The 17,817-nt window shown below is 41.9% G+C and overlaps 1 protein-coding gene and 1 long non-coding RNA gene across 4 annotated transcripts in view; one reads left to right on the top strand and one right to left on the bottom strand.

Annotated features, from left to right (window-relative positions):
• Positions 1-17,817, bottom strand: part of LOC113886989 (neurofilament medium polypeptide-like) — a 424,045-nt gene that overhangs the window by 187,945 nt on the left and 218,283 nt on the right. The window lies entirely within an intron of this gene.
• LOC113886997 lies at positions 8,267-12,214 on the top strand. Its single transcript, XR_003509622.1, has 2 exons — positions 8,267-8,344; positions 11,389-12,214. It is a non-coding gene; the product is annotated as an uncharacterized LOC113886997 (long non-coding RNA).

Raw genomic sequence — 17,817 nt, 5'->3', positions numbered from 1 at the left:
CCAGCAGATGTTGCCCATTTGATCTCTGGTTCCTCTGCCTTTTCTAAAACCAGCTTGAACATCTGAACGCTCATGGTTCATGTATTGCTGAAGCCTGGCGTGGAGAATTTTGAGCATTACTTACTAGTGTGTGAGATGAATGCAATTGTGTGGTAGTCTGAGCATCTTTGGCATCGAGTTTCTTTGGGATTGGAATGAAAACTGACTTTTTCCAGTCCTGTGGGCACTGCTGAGTCTTCCAAATTTGCTGGCATACTGAGTGCAGCACTTTCACAGAATCATCTTTCAGGATTTGAAATAGCTCAACTGGAATTCCATCACCTCCACTAGCTTTGTTCATAGTGATGCTTTCTAAGGCCCACTTAACTTCACATTCCAGGATGTCTGGCTCTAGGTGAGTGATCACAGCATCGTGATTATCTGGGTCGTGAAGATCTTTTTTGTACAGTTCTTCTGTGTATTCTTGCCACCTCTTCTTAATATCTTCTGCTTCTGTTAGGTCCATACCATTTCTGTCCTTTATCGAGCTCATCTTTGTGTGAAATGTTCTCTTGGTATCTCTAATATTCTTGAAGAGATCTCTAGTATTTCCCATTCTGTTGTTTTTCTCTATTTCTTTGCATTGATCACTCAGGAAGGCTTTCTTATCACTCCTTGCTATTCTTTGGAACTCTGCATTTAGATGCTTATATCTTTCCTTTTCTCCTTTGTTTTTCACTTCTCTTCTTTTCACAGCTATTTGTAAGGCCTCCCCAGACAGCCACTTTGAGTTTTTGCATTTCTTTTCCATGGGGATGGTCTTGATCCCTGTCTCCTGTACAATGTCACAAACACCGTCCATAGTTCATCATGCACTCTGTCTATCAGATCTAGTCCTTTAAATCTATTTCTCACTTTCACTGTATAAGCATAAGGGATTTGTTTCCCTGAATGGTCTAGTGGTTTTCCCTACTTTCTTCAATTTAAGTCTGAATTTGGCAATAAGCAGTTCATGATCTGAGCCACAGTCAGCTCCTGGTCTTGTTTTTGCTGACTGTATAGAGCTTCTCCATCTTTGGCTGCAAAGAATATAATCAATCTGATTTCGGTGTTGACCATCTGGTGATGTCCATGTGTAGACTCTTCTTATGTGTTGTTGGAAGAGGGTGTTTGCTATGACCAGTGCATTCTCTAGGCAAAACTCTATTAGCCTTTGCTCTGCTTCATTCCATATTCCAAGGCCAAATTTGCCTGTTACTCCAGGTGTTTCCTGAATTCCTACTTTTGCATTCCAGTCCCCATAATGAAAAGGACATCTTTTTTTGATGTTACCAACCAGTCTTTTCTAAAGGAGATCAGTCCTGGGTGTTCTTTGGAAGGAATGATTCTAAAGCTGAAAGTCCAGTACTTTGGCCACCTCATGCGAAGAGTTGACTCATTGGAAAAGACTCTGATGCTGGGAGGGATTGTGGGCAGGAGGAAAAGGGGACGACAGAGGATGAGATGGCTGGAGGGCATCACCGACTCGATGGACATGAGTTTGAGTGAACTGCAGGAGATGGTGATCGACAGGGAGGCCTGGCGGGCTGCGATTCATGGGGTCGCAAAGAGTCGGACACGACTGAGCAACTGAACTGAACTGAAGAGCTGAAATAGCTTTTTGAGAATCTTGTAATACCTGTTGAGTAAAATTAGTCAAAAGCATCCGCTCATAGCAGAACATCTGTAGTTCCCAGAGAGGGAACAAACACTGCAGCCAAATAATCATACCAGTGAAATGCAGACCTTGCCCACTGAGTTTTAAAGTGTGGTAAATTAGCAGGCTTTTCTGGAAGCTCTGAAAATATGAAGCCATGAGTAAAAGCTAAACCTAGGGTGCATCTCCCTATCCAGCCAGGGGGAAGCCTTACCCATAGGTAAGAGCCACATATCCAGTAGGTCCCATTTGGAGCAAGCCAGCGTGACTGAGATATCCAGTCCCAATCAGTGCCTGGCCAGGCAAAGGGAGGACCTGAACTGGGGTTGGAAAATACGGGAATGATTACCTTGCATATTTCCTGAGGCAAAGGACCTGAACTGGGGTTGGAAAATACGGGAATGATTACCTTGCATATTTCCTCAGGCAAAAGTCCCAATTGTTTCCAATCATTATAATTAAGTTGTTGGCTAACTTCTGGGGATGGCTCTATTTGTTCCCAGCATATAGGGGCAGTAGACATTAGACGTCCTTTTTCAGGAGTTAGCCATATAACCTCAATCATCCCATATTTGATAAACATCAGGTAAAAAGCCACTAGATCTAGACCCATTTACCTTCTGTGTAGCGAAATAGTCATTAAACCAAGACAATGTATAATCAAAATTAAAAGCCACGTTATGTCCATAATTAAAGTACAAAGTGTTGCACCGGTCCATCTTAGGGTTGTTAGATGTCATCAGATTAAGAAGAGGCATCACATACGATTGTTGTCGAAGGTATTCGCAGACTTGGAGAAAGTCTTTTCCTTGAAGTGGAGATGTCCACCATGGGAAGCCTTCCACTGATGATGAGGGGAGCACTCTGCAGACCCAGCAGTTAGACCGATTGTGGAATGCAGCATAGGAGTGAGCCCAGGACAGGAAGGCATTGTCTTGAGGATCAAACGGCAAACTCAGGATATTTGGAGTCAGCAGAAGTAGGCTCACATAGATTATCAGGGCTATCTGAAAAGTACAAAGTCAGAGCATAAAAACGAAAGACATAAAATGACGTGACTTAGTTCTGGTCAGGATGCCACCTCTTAAACTCGAGTGTGATGCACCCATGAATCTCTTCCTGGCACTTTGACAGCTGTGGGAGAAGAAAGAATAACCTGGTAAGGGCCTTCCCAGAGGGGTTCGAGGGATTGGCCCCCAGATCCCAGTGTTTTTATCAGGACCTCTGTTCCTGGCTCAAATGAGGGCTTGTTTGATGCAGAGGCTAGGTCAGGAGTCACCTGCTGGAATTCCATTAATGCCTCTTGAAAATCTGAGAGCTGAGTTACATAATTAGTTAATTCTAAGGCTTCAGGGTCTATAACAATGTCTGTGCATAAGAAAGGCCTCCATAAATACATTCAAAGGGGGACAGCCCCTCCTTTTGGGGGGCAGTCCCAGCCCTCACTAAAGCTATAGGTAGAATTTTAATCCAATTGTCCTGTGTCTCTTGAGTTAATGTGCACAGATGTCTTTTGATAATGTCGTTAGCTGTTTCAACCTTTCCTGAGGATTGGGGTCTCCAGGAACAGTGTAAGTGAGATTCTATTCCTAGAGCTTTAGACACCCCCTGAGTTAGAGCAGCTTCAAAGGTGGTGCCATTGTCACTGTGAAGCCTTCGTGGCAGCCCAAATCTGGGGATAATTTCATGGATTAAAATTCTTATAACCTCCTTAGCGTGTTCACTGCAACAGGGAAAAGGCTCAATCCATCCAGGAAAATATCCACCCAAACTTGTGAGCAAGAATATCCATTAGCTTGTGGCATGTGAGTAAAATCAGTTTACCAGTCTTCTCCAGGATATTTTCCACTTCTTTGTAATCCAGATTTTGCTAGCTTTTCAGTCTTTGGGTTATTTTTCTGACAAACCTCACATCTTTTGATAATGTCCTTTAAAGTTTTCACTACATTTTTACCTTCAAACAAATGAGAAGCTATCTGGTAAGTACTCTCTACACCTAAATGAAAACTCTGGTGTAAACCCTTAAGAATTTTCCATTGAGTCTTTTCAGGAATTATTAATCATCCATCCTTGGACTGTAGCCATCCTTTATCAGTAATCTTTGCTCCTCTTTTCTCATATCTTTCTAATTCTTCCTCAGTATATTGCGGTTTTTCCTGTTCCACAGGACCTGTCCAGATCAAAGGCATCTGCAGTGAAGGGGTTTCCCAAAGTGCCACTTTTTCTGGCTTGACATCAGCCAGCTGATTACCTTCAGCTACTTTACTCCCATCCCTGCTGTGCCCTTTGCAATGCCTAACAGCTACTCCTTTAGGACAATATATAGTCTTTAAAAGTCTCTGGATCTCTCTGAAATGCTCAATAAGTTCTCCTGTTGCCCTTTTAAACTGTTTTTCTTTCCATATTGCAGCATGAGTGTGTAAAGTCAAATAAGCGTACTTAGAATCAGTGAAGATATTTGCTCGCTGCCCTTCGGTTAGCTCTAGAACTTGGGTCAGAGCTATAAGTTCCGCTAATAGCACTGGTTCCCTGGGGGAGAGATTTTGCTTCTAAAACCTGTTCAGCAGTCACCAGGGCATAACTTGCTTTATGCTTCCTACCCTGATCACCAGCATCAGGGTCTTTTCCTGTGAGTCGTCTGTTCCCATCAGGTGGCTAAAGTATTGGAGCTTCAGCTTCAGCATCGGTCCTTCCACTGAATGATCACAGTTGGTGTCCTTTAGGATTGGCTGTTTTGATATCCTTGCTGTCTGAGGGATTCTCAAGTGTCTTCTCCAGCACCACAAACCCAAAGCGTCAATTCTTTGTCACTCAGCCTTCTTAATGATCGAACTCACACGTCTGTACATGACTACTGAAAAAGCCATAGTTTTGACTATACGAACCTTTGTCGGTAAAGTGATGTCTCTGCTTTATACTATGCTGTCTAGGTTTGACATAGGCTTCCCTGGTGGCTCAGTGGTAAAGAATCCCCCTGCATGGGTGTATCTATGGCTGATTCTTGTTGATGTTTGACAGAAAACAACAAAATTCTGTACAGCAATTATCCTTCAATTAAAACATGCATAAATTGGCAAAAACAAAATCAAAAACCGTCCCTGCAATGCACGGGATGCAGGAGACATGGGTTTCACCCCTGGGTTGGAAAGATGCCCTGCCATGCCCCATGGGAGGAGGGCATGGCAATCCATTAAAGTATTCTCGCCTGGAGAGTCCCATGGACAGCGGCACCTGGCAGGCTACGGTCCATGGAGTCATAAAGAGTCAGACATGACTGAAGCAATGAGCATGCATGCATACTAGCTTTGTCATAGCTGTTCTTCCAAGAATCGAGTGTCTTAATACATGGCAGCAATCACCATCCACAGTGATTTTGGAGCCTCCAAAATTAAATGTGTCCGTGCATCCACTTCCCCCCTTCTGTTTTCTGTGAAATGACAGGAGTAGATGCCATAATCTTATATTTTTGAATGTTGAGTTTTAAGCCAGCCTTTTCATTCTCCTCTTTCACCCGTATCAAGAGGTTCTTTAGTTCCTCTTCAGTTTCTGCCATTAGAGTGGTATGATCTGCATATCTGAGCTTGTTGATATTTCTGACAGCAACCTTGATTCCAGCTTGTGAGTCATCCAGCCCAGCATTTCCCATGATGTGCTCTGCGTGTAAGTTGAATAAGCAAAGTGACACTATACAACCTTGTCTTACTCCTTTCCCAATTTTGAACCAGTCCTTTTTCCATGTTTTATTCTAACTGTTACTTCTTAACCCTCATACAGGTTTCTCAGGAGACAGGTCAGCTAGTCTGGTACTCCCATCTCTAAGAATTTTCCACAGTTTGTTGTGATCCACACAGTCAGAGGCCTTGAGGTAGTCTAGTCAATGAAGCAGAAGTAGATGTGTTTCTGGAATTCCCTTGCTTTCCCCATGATCTAATGAAGGTTGCAATTTGATCTCTTGTTTCTCTCCGTCTTCAAAACCAGCTTGTATATCTGGAAGTTCTTGTTCCATATACTGTTGAAGCCTAGCTTGAAGGAGTCTACTAAATGGAGGCTTCAGAAATATGGGACAATCTAAGCTTGAGAAATTGGAGGGTATGAATGAAGCCAAATGAGAGAGACAAGAAGAGGATTCTCTACTTTCCATGATGTTAGCAAGCTGGGCAAGGGCTAGACCATACCTTCAAGTTCTTGTGTAGGACAGTAGGCTTTATCTAGAAAGTCATAAACAGTTCTGCAACTGTAAGAGAGGGAGGGAGAGGGCGGTGAGTGGGAGACAGGCACCCTGAGTGGATGTGAGAGACCCGTTAGAAGGGGGTTGACAATTAAATGGAGGGGGCTTTGGACTAGAGCAGATGTGGTGGACATGGGAAAAAGTCGATGCATTAGACATTTTCGAAGTAAAATGGACAGAACTCAGCAAGAATGTTGACTTGAGGTGAAGGAGACGGAATTGTAAACGTGGTTAAGACCAAGTTTCTGTGTCCTGTCATAAGGGTACAAAGGTGTCATGGGGAATCCTGGAAGTTGGCCGGGTCTGGGAAGAATTTCAAATAAGATTTTTATGTTTATGAGCTCAAGTTCTAGATGGATACAATAACCAGTATTTACATACTTAAAAGATCCTTTTCCTTTTTTAGAAAAGTGAGAAGTATTGAGATATAATTTATATACCGTAGAAGTCAATGCTTTAAAGCATTACCATTTGTCCAGTTTTGACATATGCATACCATTGTGTAAATGCTACCACAATAAAAATGTAGAAAACGTCCCATTGGTTTGAAAATGCTCCCTTGGGCTATTTCCTTTCAGACTCCTTCCTCCACTCCTATACCCTGGCAACCACAGACATATTTCTCTGCCTATAGTTGTGCTTTTCCAGAAACCCACTGACATGAAATCATATAATACATAACATACAATCATATAATACATATGTATCACGAGTTTTGTGGTAAGGTGCCAAGAGAGAAGTGGACCGGTTTCTCTGCATGCAGACTCACCTCAGCCACAGACACTGAGAAAATCCCATAGTCAGGCTGTAAAGACTGAGCCTTTCTTCGTGTTCCAACTGAATTCCAAGGGAGTTGGGGGAAATAGGTCTGGTGAATAGGAATGTGACATGAGCAGTAGTCCTGAATTTTTAAATTCCTAGCAGTATTTCACTAAATATCTTCATGATGGAGAATTCTGTTGTGAAATCAAACTTCCTCACAAAAAGTCAGCCTTCCTGTGTACCTTAAGGTGATTTCTCTGCCAGCATAGCAAAGACAAAAATGGCTTTGCAAGCAACTGTATTTGGTGTAATTGGAATGCATGTACACTCTAACTTAACCAGAATTTTCTTTTGAAAGTATTTTCACATTAAAAAAAATAAGTCAACATATGGTCATAAAAGTGAGGAAATATAGCTGTGCTCTTAAATACATTTTCTAAATCACAATATTCTACTTTCCGGGAGAAATATCAGTGGGCAAGTGGCGTCAACATTGGGACCTATAGATCAAGATTCCCCAAGCTGGATGAACCTGTGGTTGTGAGTACCTTACCATTTGATGTTTTCTATTAGCAAAAGTTTATTTTTGAGAAAATCATGTTAAGTAGTACAGATGCAGTGATAAAGGTCTTCCATGCTGATAAAGGGTGACAGTTTGTCTTAGGAAGGAACATTGATCCAGATATATTACAGTCTGGCATTGCTTATGAGTATACTGTTGAATTCCCTGGAAATGTGCCCAGTGACTCCCTCCTCCTGCTTATTAACAACAGACTGCATACTTCCATCCCAATATAGATTTAAATAACTTCCAAAGTCTTTCTGGGTAACTCTTATGGGAGCTAACTCTTCTCTGTGGGAAGAGTAACTTTATTAAAAGTAAGTACATAGATTGTGTTGGGAAAATGTTGTTAGGTTTACTTATGCTCAGATATATCTATGTATTATGTATATTTATGCTATTAGATGTATTAACAACAAAAAGTTTTTATTTGCATGCACTCTCTACTAGGACCAGCAGCCCAGTGTTGAGCAACCTCAACAAGAGGAACCGCCAGCTGAGATTCAGGATATCACACCTGGGAAGGAGGAAGTAAATGGAGAGGATCCGGTGAATCATAATGAAGAGAAGAGAGGATGCCTCTGGAGGTAAAGTGTATGTGTGCATCATGTCTTAAGACATAACCAGTAAGAGGAGGAAAGGAAACATTAGAAAAGGACTTCAGACAGTTCCTAAAAAACTGAGCAGAGTATAGTTTTCAGGTTAGTGTGGTCGCTCAAATTTTCCCTTGTTTTCAAGACAAAGAGAAGGGGGCACCTAAGTTGTCTGAGGACAACCCTGGGAAAGGAAAATGGTGATAGCATTCGGAAAATTCTGCTTTCCTTTTTCTCCAGCAAAACATTCCTGGAATAATGCTCCTGAGGGTCTCATTCATCACATTTTTACCATACTGGCCTAAGACTTTTAATTCATAATACTGAGAGAATCAATATCATCATTCCCTTGTTTATATTGTATGCTTTACAGCTGAATTGATACTTTTTTTTTTAAAGATTCTGATCTGGAAACTGATCTCCAGGAATTGGCTGAGGCAAAGACTGGGGTAAAGGTGGAGATGGTCCCAATGTCAGGGAGGAGGTTGCATCAAATACAGAGCCTGTTGAAATGCCAGAAGCAGGTATGTCATCCATTCAGAAAGTAATTTATGTGGTTTCTTTTTTTTTTTAATTCTTTTATTTTTTATTTTAATTTTATTTTATTTTTAAACTTTACATAATGTATTAGTTTTGCCAAATATCAAAATGAATCCGCCACAGGTATACATGTGTTCCCCATCCTGAACCCTCCTCCCTCCTCCCTCCCCATACCATCCCTCTGGGTCGTCCCAGTGCACTAGCCCCAAGCATCCAGTATCGTGCATCGAACCTGGACTGGTAACTTTTTTCTTACATGATATTTTACATGTTTCAATGTCATTCTCTGAAATCTTCCCACCTTCTCCCTCTCCCACAGAGTCCATAAGACTGTTCTATACATCAGTGTCTCTTTTGCTGTCTCGTACAGGGTTATTGTTACCATCTTTCTAAATTCCATATATATGCGTTAGTATACTGTATTTATGTTTTTCCTTCTGGCTTACTTCACTCTGTATAATAGGCTCCAGTTTCATCCACCTCATTAGAACTGATTCAAATGTACTCTTTTTAATGGCTGAGTAATACTCTATTGTGTATATGTACCATAGCTTTCTTATCCATTTATCTGCTGATGGACATCTAGGTTGCTTCCATGTCCTGGCTACTATAAACAGTGCTGCGATGAACATTGGGGTACACGTGTCTCTTTCCCTTCTGGTTTCCTCAGTGTGTATGCCCAGCAGTGGGATTGCTGGATCATAAGGCAGTTCTATTTCCAGTTTTTTAAGGAATCTCCACACTGTTCTCCATAGTGGCTGTACTAGTTTGCATTCCCACCAACAGTGTAAGAGGGTTCCCTTTTCTCCACACCCTCTCCAGCATTTATGTGGTTTCTGTTTTTTCAGAATATTATATCTTTAATAATATAGAAGGAACATTACTATTATTTTAATAACAGAGTTCACATATTCTTTGAAAGATAGTTCAGACCCCAGATGCCTGAGTGCCTGACTTACAGACTTTCAAATAAAGAAACAGAGAGGATCAAAGCCATATCGAATTGAAAATAGGGAACCGTTTTCTTCTCTTGTATTAGTACTTTAAGCAACAGCTAATAATTTTCAGGTTCTTTTATAATTTCTGCTTGTAGCAAATATGGCATGCATTTATAATAAATATTAGTTTATATGAAATATGCTCAGGCATTCAAGTAGGTTCTAGTACCAGCTTTAGCATAACGTGTGTGATTCTGTGAAATCCCTTAACTTCTAAACTCAACTTTACTCATATAAGTTGTGAATTCAGAACAGATACACTAAAATGCTAAGTTTTCAATGCTAATTCTTGCATTCTCTGATTCTCTTCGATGGAATGCATACAAGAATACTCTGTTTTTTATGACTTATTTATAATAAAATATCATCTTCAGTCAAATTTTAACAGGGGAATTGAGATTTCATTTTCTGATGGGGGACACATGTTCACCTGTGGCTGATTCATGTCAATGTATGGCAAAAACGACCACAATATTGTAAAGTAATTGGCCTCCAATTAAAATAAATAAATAAATTTTTTTAAGAAAATGAGCCAACATTCTTCTTGATGTTTGTTAAATTCTCTCAAATTCTGAATTCTCTAGCTCTTAAAAAAACAGTTGGATTTTAAATCCTTTCCCCAGTAAGCATGCAATGACTGAATAATAAAATGGCAAAAGATAGTCTAGTTTCCTGTTTCTGTGGCTGATCAAGTTGATAGAGTGTATTTTGTCAGTGATATTCAAGCCAGGTGTGAGTAAGATACATATGCTAAGCACACTACCTGCCCCCACGTTTGGTATTTTTGGGGGGTGGGGGTGTTGCCTATTTTAATTGAAGGATCATTACTTTACAATACTATGATAGTTTTTGTTCTACATCCCACTCTCACTCTTAAAGAACTAATAAAAATCTGCGCCTCATGATATAATCGTCTCTAACCATAGTTATTTTTCCTTTGATACATGAATTTAAAAAGTTCTGAAGGTCAAAGATTGTAACTCTAGTTCTTCCTGCGTAATCAACTTAGTATCTTTCACATACGTGTTTTCCCAATTGCTGAAAATGAATTGCATGGTTCTGATTTAAAGGAAGAACTTCATAGTTAGGGAAGAATTTACTGTGTATCAGCCTTCTAAATATTTTCACTTTACATTTTTGTTCCATTCCATTAGAACATTTAGACAAAAATACAACTTTCAGACGACTTTCAAGTAAGTACAGAACATGATTAAAATGTTCTCATAGAAAAATCTTAGCCCTAAATATGTATGGTATTTAAAAAGAAAAATACATAAATTACAAGGTACATAAATACAAAATCCTACATCCAACATAAACGGTAAGAAAAAGAGCAACAGAATAAACCTAAGGGAAAAAGGAAAAGATCCTTAATAAAAGACAGGTATGAAGTGTTAGGAAGAGGAAAATGAACTCAACTAATAAATAAAGACAATGTGCTAGTTTCCATATTTTTTAATATATATATATATATATATAGACACACACACACACACACATTTTAAAATATTCTTTTCCGTTGTGATTTATCACAGGAGATTGGACATAGTTCCCTGTGCTGTATAGTAGGACCTTGTTGTTTATCCATTCTGAATGTAATAGTTTGTATCTGTCAACCCCAAACTGCTAGTCCACTCCTCTTAGTTTACATAACTGTGAAGAAAATGGAAAGAGCCCAAGTATACATAATAAGAAATATGAACAAGACACTAATAGTATATTACAGAATTAAAACTGAGGATAATCTGGAACTCAGATATTTTTAGAATATTGATGAAATGGCTAATAGGGTAGAAAAACAAGTATTATTTAACATACCTCAGTAACTAAATAACTAAACATCACCAATACTGGTAATATGCTTGAAAAGTCTATAGAATCTCGAGAGGATTAACTGAACGTAAGCCAAAGCGTCGCCCTTAGTGTTCTTGTTTTAGTCCATTTTGTAAAACTACAACTGTAGTGAGCTTTGTATACCTCTCCTGTCATCAAAGTTCTGCTGAGGAACTTTTCTAATGTTTGTATTATAGGTGAAGGGCAACCATTTACTTGAAAGAAGATAAACTGAAACGATTTATGCTGTTCTTATTTGTATATTTGACTGTTAAAGTTGTGGAAATAAAGTTTCGTTTTCTACTTGCACATTTTTGTTAAATTTATCCCTAGCTATTTAATGTTATTGAAAATTGATGGTTTGTGATTTTTATTGTCTAGTTGAGGATGTATGTAGAGATAGAATGTCTATATATAGATTTTCTGTCCAACAATTCCTCTAAATATGCATATTAATTCCACAAATTTAGATCTACATTATTTTTGCTTTTCAAAATATACTATTATATTTGAATATCAACAGTTTCTACTGGCTTAAACCTTAAACCTGTCCTCATTTTTCAGCATTGAACAAACCTGGCCAGAATAGTCTTGACTAAAGCAGGTGATAATTGGCATTTTTCCCAATAGGAAATGAAAAATCTTCTCCATTTCAACCTGTTTTCGTTGCGTTTTTTTGTAGATATAATTTATCAGAGTAAGTTCCATTCTATTCCTAGTTTGCCGTCTTGAATATAGATTTATTTTCATCAAACACGTATAATGTATCAATAGTGATGATCATAGAATTGTTATTCCTCCATTTTTCTATTAGTGTGGTGAAATGCATTGGTAACCTTATACATTTAAACCACCCTTGCACTTCTAGAGTTAAAAAAATTGGGTCATAACATATTCTTTAGGTGTAATCTACATGTTAATGCATATACATACATATATATATACCTACACATAAAAATTGCATAAAAGCCTTTGGTCTTCTCTTGAATAAATGGGTTTACAAAATGTGCCACCCAAATCTCATATGGTGGTGTCCCTGATGAAATCATTGACAGGGAAACATTTTTTAAAACTTAATATGATTGTATTTTCCTATAGAGAAATGGAATGCGAAAGCCATTGTCAAAGGTTGTAGGGAGACAGGAAAAAAACTGCTGTCAAATTCCATGGCAAATGCCACAGCATATCTTTCACACACTTCTGACTTGCCTTCCAAGTTTTTTTGGGTGCAGGGAGAGAGCAGCCACAAACATATTTTCTTCTCCATGACGTCCTCCATTGGCTTGATAGTCACCAGATCTCAGAAGCCCTCCAACTGTGTGTGTGTGTCTGTGTGTGTGTGTGTGAATCACTCAGTCGTGTCTGACTCTTTGCGACCTCACGAACTGTAGCCGCCAGGCTTCTCTGTCGATGGAATTCTCCAGTCACGAATACTGGAGTGGATTGCCATTCTCTTCTCCAGTGGATCTTCCCAGCCCAGGGATCGAACCCTGGTCTCCTGCAGATTCTTTACCGTTTGAGCTACAGGAAGTCCTCCAGCTGTCTGATTCCCCCCTATTCTTATTATTACATAATAACAAAATGCTTACCTATCTGAGGCCCCATCTGCATCCTCACGCAGCAAAAAAATATATTTCTGCTACAAAGGACCTATTCAGAATGCACTCTGCTTAAGGAATAACAAGGGATTATAAATAGCAGCTGTTGTGCCCTTACAGAGGTATGAAAATGCAGGTCCAAAAGGACTGAAAATGGGAGGTTCAAATCTACCATGAGACTTAAGTTAGAGTGTCCCATCTTACCAAAAAGTATGTGAAAAAGCCCCTAGGTCATGGAGCTGTCTGACAAGATTAGATCCTAGCTAGAAGAAAAGGGAAAGGAATGAGGGGAACTTCGTGAGACAAAATGACTTGAGTCTTATCTGCTCTGTCTCCTTATTGGCTATGACGTTACATAACTGGGCTTCCCTGGTGGCTCAGATGGTAAAGAATCCGCCTGCAGTGCTGGAGACCTGGGTTCAATCACTGGGTCGGGAAGATCACCTGGAGGAGGCCAGGGCAACCCACTCCAGTATTCTTGCCTGAGGAATCCCCATGGATAGAGGTGCCTGATGGGCTACAGTCCATGGGGTCACAAAGAGTCGGACACGACTGAGTGACTAAGCACAGCAGGTGACATAACTCAGAGTATCAGTACTGGCTCTGACACATACTGAGTGAAGGTGAGAAAGGTATTTACATCCTTTGGATCTGTTTCCCCATTTCTAAAATGGAAATTACAATTTTACACTAAATATTTGTTATGAAGAATAAACAAGATAACATGTGCAATAGGCATTACATTGCAAATGGATTTGGCTTATTCTACTCCATTTTTTCATTTAAACATTTACCTTTACAATTACAGTTCTCTCACAAGTGATACAGATTTTGTATTTCAAATAGACTATAATGTTAAATTTTAAAATGAACTGGACTTGAGAAACATATTTTGTCTAAATAAATATATTGATTCAATAGCAGATTCAATAGCTGGTATCAGAAATGGCATCCATTCTAAGGTTGATTTGTTAATGAGGACTGACAAGGCTACCCTAAGTCATAGTATGTAGTGAAAACGGTGCTCCTTGCTGTGTGTGATGACAAAGAAAATAAGCCAGTATTCTGGTCACGCAACATCACACAACTCAACACCAGACTCTGTCATGTAGTCAGGCAGCCCGTCCCTAAGTCACAGCACAGGAGCTACAGGGCCTCAGGGCACCGTAGCAGTTGTTAGTTTGGCTTGTCACCTTCTACGGGCTTGGCCAGTAAGGAGACAATGAACCCCAATGGATTCAGATTCTACCTTACAGACAGTGCAGAAGCAATGTGACCCTGGTGTCAGTTGCCTTGTCCCTAGTCCCATGGTTTGCCCCTGAATTGGAAGGCCTCAGTAAAGGCACTACAGGTGGTGGGTCTGTGCCAGGAAGGAGCCCGCAGTTGTGCCCTATGGGTGTCACCTCCAGCTGGATGAGGAGGCAGCTGAGAAACGGCCTCATAGCAGCTCTTCATCAGGCTGCTTATCCCCCTTGCTGCAAGAGCAATCAGGAGGTTCTCTGACAAGGTTCAAGTCAGCCTGCAGTTTAGCCTTGTCTACGTAGCCTAAGTGGGGACATGCAAGGGCACCAGGGCACCAAGACAGAGTCACACTCCTACAGTGTCTGGAACAACACACAAGACTAGGTATCGTGCTACAAATATGACACTTATATACTGACTCCTACATGGAGGAGATCCTTTTCCTGTCACTCATTAAAAATATTCCTTCATTGAGTACACACACATTGTTTACTAGCATGTCTCAGGACGTGTCTGCAATGCTTGAAATAACAAGACCAGTGATGTGAGGTGGATGATGGGAATATCACACTGGTGGGCCAGACAGACACATAAACAGAAAAGAAGTGCAAAGGAGAAACACAGGGAATGGACCTAAGGGAAAGCAAAGCAAAACGGTGAGCAGGGTGGCCAAGAAGCAGGAGGAAAGCTAGAAGATAAGGTTCATTCTAAGAGGGAAAGAGGTTATATATAACACAGCCGTGCTTTGACCCAGGCTGTGGATGAGAGTCACAACCTCCCCTGCATCACTGCCCCTTTTGAGGGTGGTGTCTGGGAGTCTAGAGATTCTGAAGGGAGAGAAAGAAAATAGAGAGTGCAGGGGATACATGCATCCGCCCTGATAGAGATACAGGTGCAGCTTTTTACAGTAACCACTTGGGGATGAGCAGAGTTGGATTCGGTGACTCAAGAAGAAATGTGCAAGTGAATGTAAAGGGAGAAAACACATTGAGAGGGTGGTAAACAGCTCCAACTCCCATTTCTGTACCAGGGTAGTTGCTCCATTACTGTCGTGAGAAGGCTCCCTGGTCTGAGCTCTGGGAGGGAGTGATGAGCATTCTAAGGAATTATCATCACCTAAGCAGGGGGCACTGAGTGTGTAAAGACATAAGTCTCAGCTTTTACCACTGACAGACACAGAAAGCTTCTTAGCCCTGTTGGGAGTGGGGCTCTGGCAGCTTCTGCTGCTGCTGCTGCTAGTTGCGTCAGTCGTGTCCGACTCTGTGCGACGCCATAGACGGCAGCCCACCAGCCTCCCCCATCCCTGGTATTCTCCAGGCAAGAACACTGGAGTGGGTTGCTATTCCTTCTCCAATGCATGAAAGTGAAAAGTGAAAGTGAAGTCGCTCAGTCGTGTCCGACTCCTAGCAACCCCATGGACTGCAGCGCACCAGGCTCCTCCGTCCGTGGGATTTTCCAGGCAAGAGTACTGCTTAGGGAAGCTCAAAGGTAAGTTAGAGGTGGTGGTGGTTGTTCAGTTGCTCAATCATGTCCAACTATTTACTACCCATGGCCTGCAGCATGCCAGGCTCCTCTGTCCTACACTATCTCCCTGAGTTTGATCAAATTAATGTCCATTGGGTTGGTGATGCTATCTAATCATCTCACCCACTGTCGCCCCCTTTTCCTCCTGTCTTCAATTTTTTGCATCAGGGTCCTTTCCAATGAGTCAGCTATTCGCATCTGGTGGCCAAAGTATTGCAGCATCAGCATCTGTCCTTCCAGTGACTATTCAGAATTCATTTCCTTTAGGATTGGCGGGTTTGTTCTCCTTGCTGTCCAAGGGATTCTCAAGGCTCATCTCTAGCACCACAATTCGACAGCATCAATTCTTTGGCACTCAGCCTTCTTAATGATCCAACTCACACATCTGTACATCACTACTGGAAATACCATAGTTTTGACTCTACAGACCTTTGTCAGCAAAGTGATGTCTCTGCTTTTTAATATGTTGTCTAGGTTTGTCATCGGAGAAGGCAATGGCACCCCACTCCAGTACTCTTGCCTGGAAAATACCCTGGACGGAGGAGCCTGATGCGCTGCAGTCCGTGGGGCCGCTAGGAGTCGGACACGACTGAGGGACTTCACTTTCACTTTTTACTTTCATGCATTGGAGAAGGAAATGGCAACCCACTCCAATGTTCGTTCTTGCCTGGAGAATCCCAGGGACGGGGGAGCCTGGTGGGCTGACGTCTATGGGGTCGCACAGAGTCAGACACAACTGAAGCGACCTAGCAGCAGTAGCAGCAGCAAAGTAAATGGACAATAAGGAGACTTCGAAGTAATGAACTGAGAGGGAGGAGGAAAACCAGGATGGTTGCTGTCACAGACTCTGACCAAAGAAAGTGTTTTTGAAGACGGAATGTGCCTGTGGACAATACAGCACTGGGTACTACGGTTTGGCCCATGGAGCTCTTGGGATACGTTAGCAAGGGGATGTTCTGTGGATGGGCACTCAGAGGAGGAATCAAGAGGTAACCACATAAGGATGCTCCTGGAGTCTATACCTTCAAGAAGCATGGCTTGAAGGGAATGAAAGACTCAGGGTATTGGAAGTAGAGGCCTGTGTGCTTGCAGGGTATGCTATTTTCTATTCCCCAAACCAAAGAGACCAGGACGCCAGTTCAAAAAGCATCATCAGGACTGTTGACTAGAAGACAGAGTGGAGAACTGGAATGACCTTCACAGGTGAGTATTCATGTTGAGAGGGGAGTGTGGTATTTTCAAAGCAGCAGTGGAGTTCCAGGAAGACCTCCTTCCTCTCCCTCTGGGCCCCACTGGTGGTGGAGGGGACGTGGGTTGCTGAGATCACAGTTTCAATGTATGCTCCTTAGACTCCATGGACACTTTAATGTATTTTTTCTCCCTGGATGATCTGATCTTCCTCATGAGTGTTCACCCTTCATACTGGTTAGTAACGGGAAAACCCAACCGAAGTTGCTTCTGACTTGGAATGTGTGGTTGCATGCAACCAACTGAATATCCACAGTTACAAATGCTCAGTCTATTCTGGTGAGAATGCCCTCTACTTCTTTCAGCGATGGAACAAGGGTATATGTCACTTAAAGGCTCACAGTCATGTGGGAGAGGGAGTCTATAACACGGCATAGGTTTGTTCCTCACAGAGGCCTCAGTGTTCCCTGAGGGAAAAATGACTGTCCTCTCCTGGCTCCAGCTGTTGATGCTGACCTGTACCGCCCATGGTGGGGGTGGTGGAACTTGCATTTTTGTCTCCCTCCTCTTGCTGTGGACCCAGTGCTCCCTGGCTGACTGAGCCTCAGCCACCCTGCTTGTATCTGCAGACCCCTCTGAATCTGGGCATCATCGCCCAGCCCATCCCTGGGCGGGGACGTCCACTCCTGTGCCGCAAGGTCCCCTAGCCCATTGCCTGCTTAGGCTTCATCTGGATTCAGTCCCTTTCCACATTTCTCCCTAAAGTGATGCAGGTCCCTCCCTTGGATCTCACCTGCACCGCAGCAGGAACCAAGATCAGCCCCAGAAAACGAAATTCCTAAACTGCAGCCACCCTTCTGCCAAAGACTCCGTTCGGTCATTGTACACTGTGCCCCTGGAGTCCCAAGTGTGAATGGGATGGAACCCTCCTGTCCCTGGTGTTCATTTCTTGTCGCACCTCCCTTGTCTGAGCTCTCTCGCCTCTGCCTGCCAGTTCCTCTGTGGGCCATTCCCCATTGTGACTGGGATGCTCTTTCCTTTGGCTTGTCTTTCATTTGACCCAAGACTTCCCAT

The sequence above is a fragment of the Bos indicus x Bos taurus genome, chromosome X, assembly GCF_003369695.1.
Source record: "Bos indicus x Bos taurus breed Angus x Brahman F1 hybrid chromosome X, Bos_hybrid_MaternalHap_v2.0, whole genome shotgun sequence".
Lineage (NCBI taxonomy): Eukaryota > Metazoa > Chordata > Mammalia > Artiodactyla > Bovidae > Bos > Bos indicus x Bos taurus.
The sequence above is the reverse complement of the archived record's forward strand: the minus strand, read 5'-3'. Positions and strand labels throughout refer to the sequence as shown.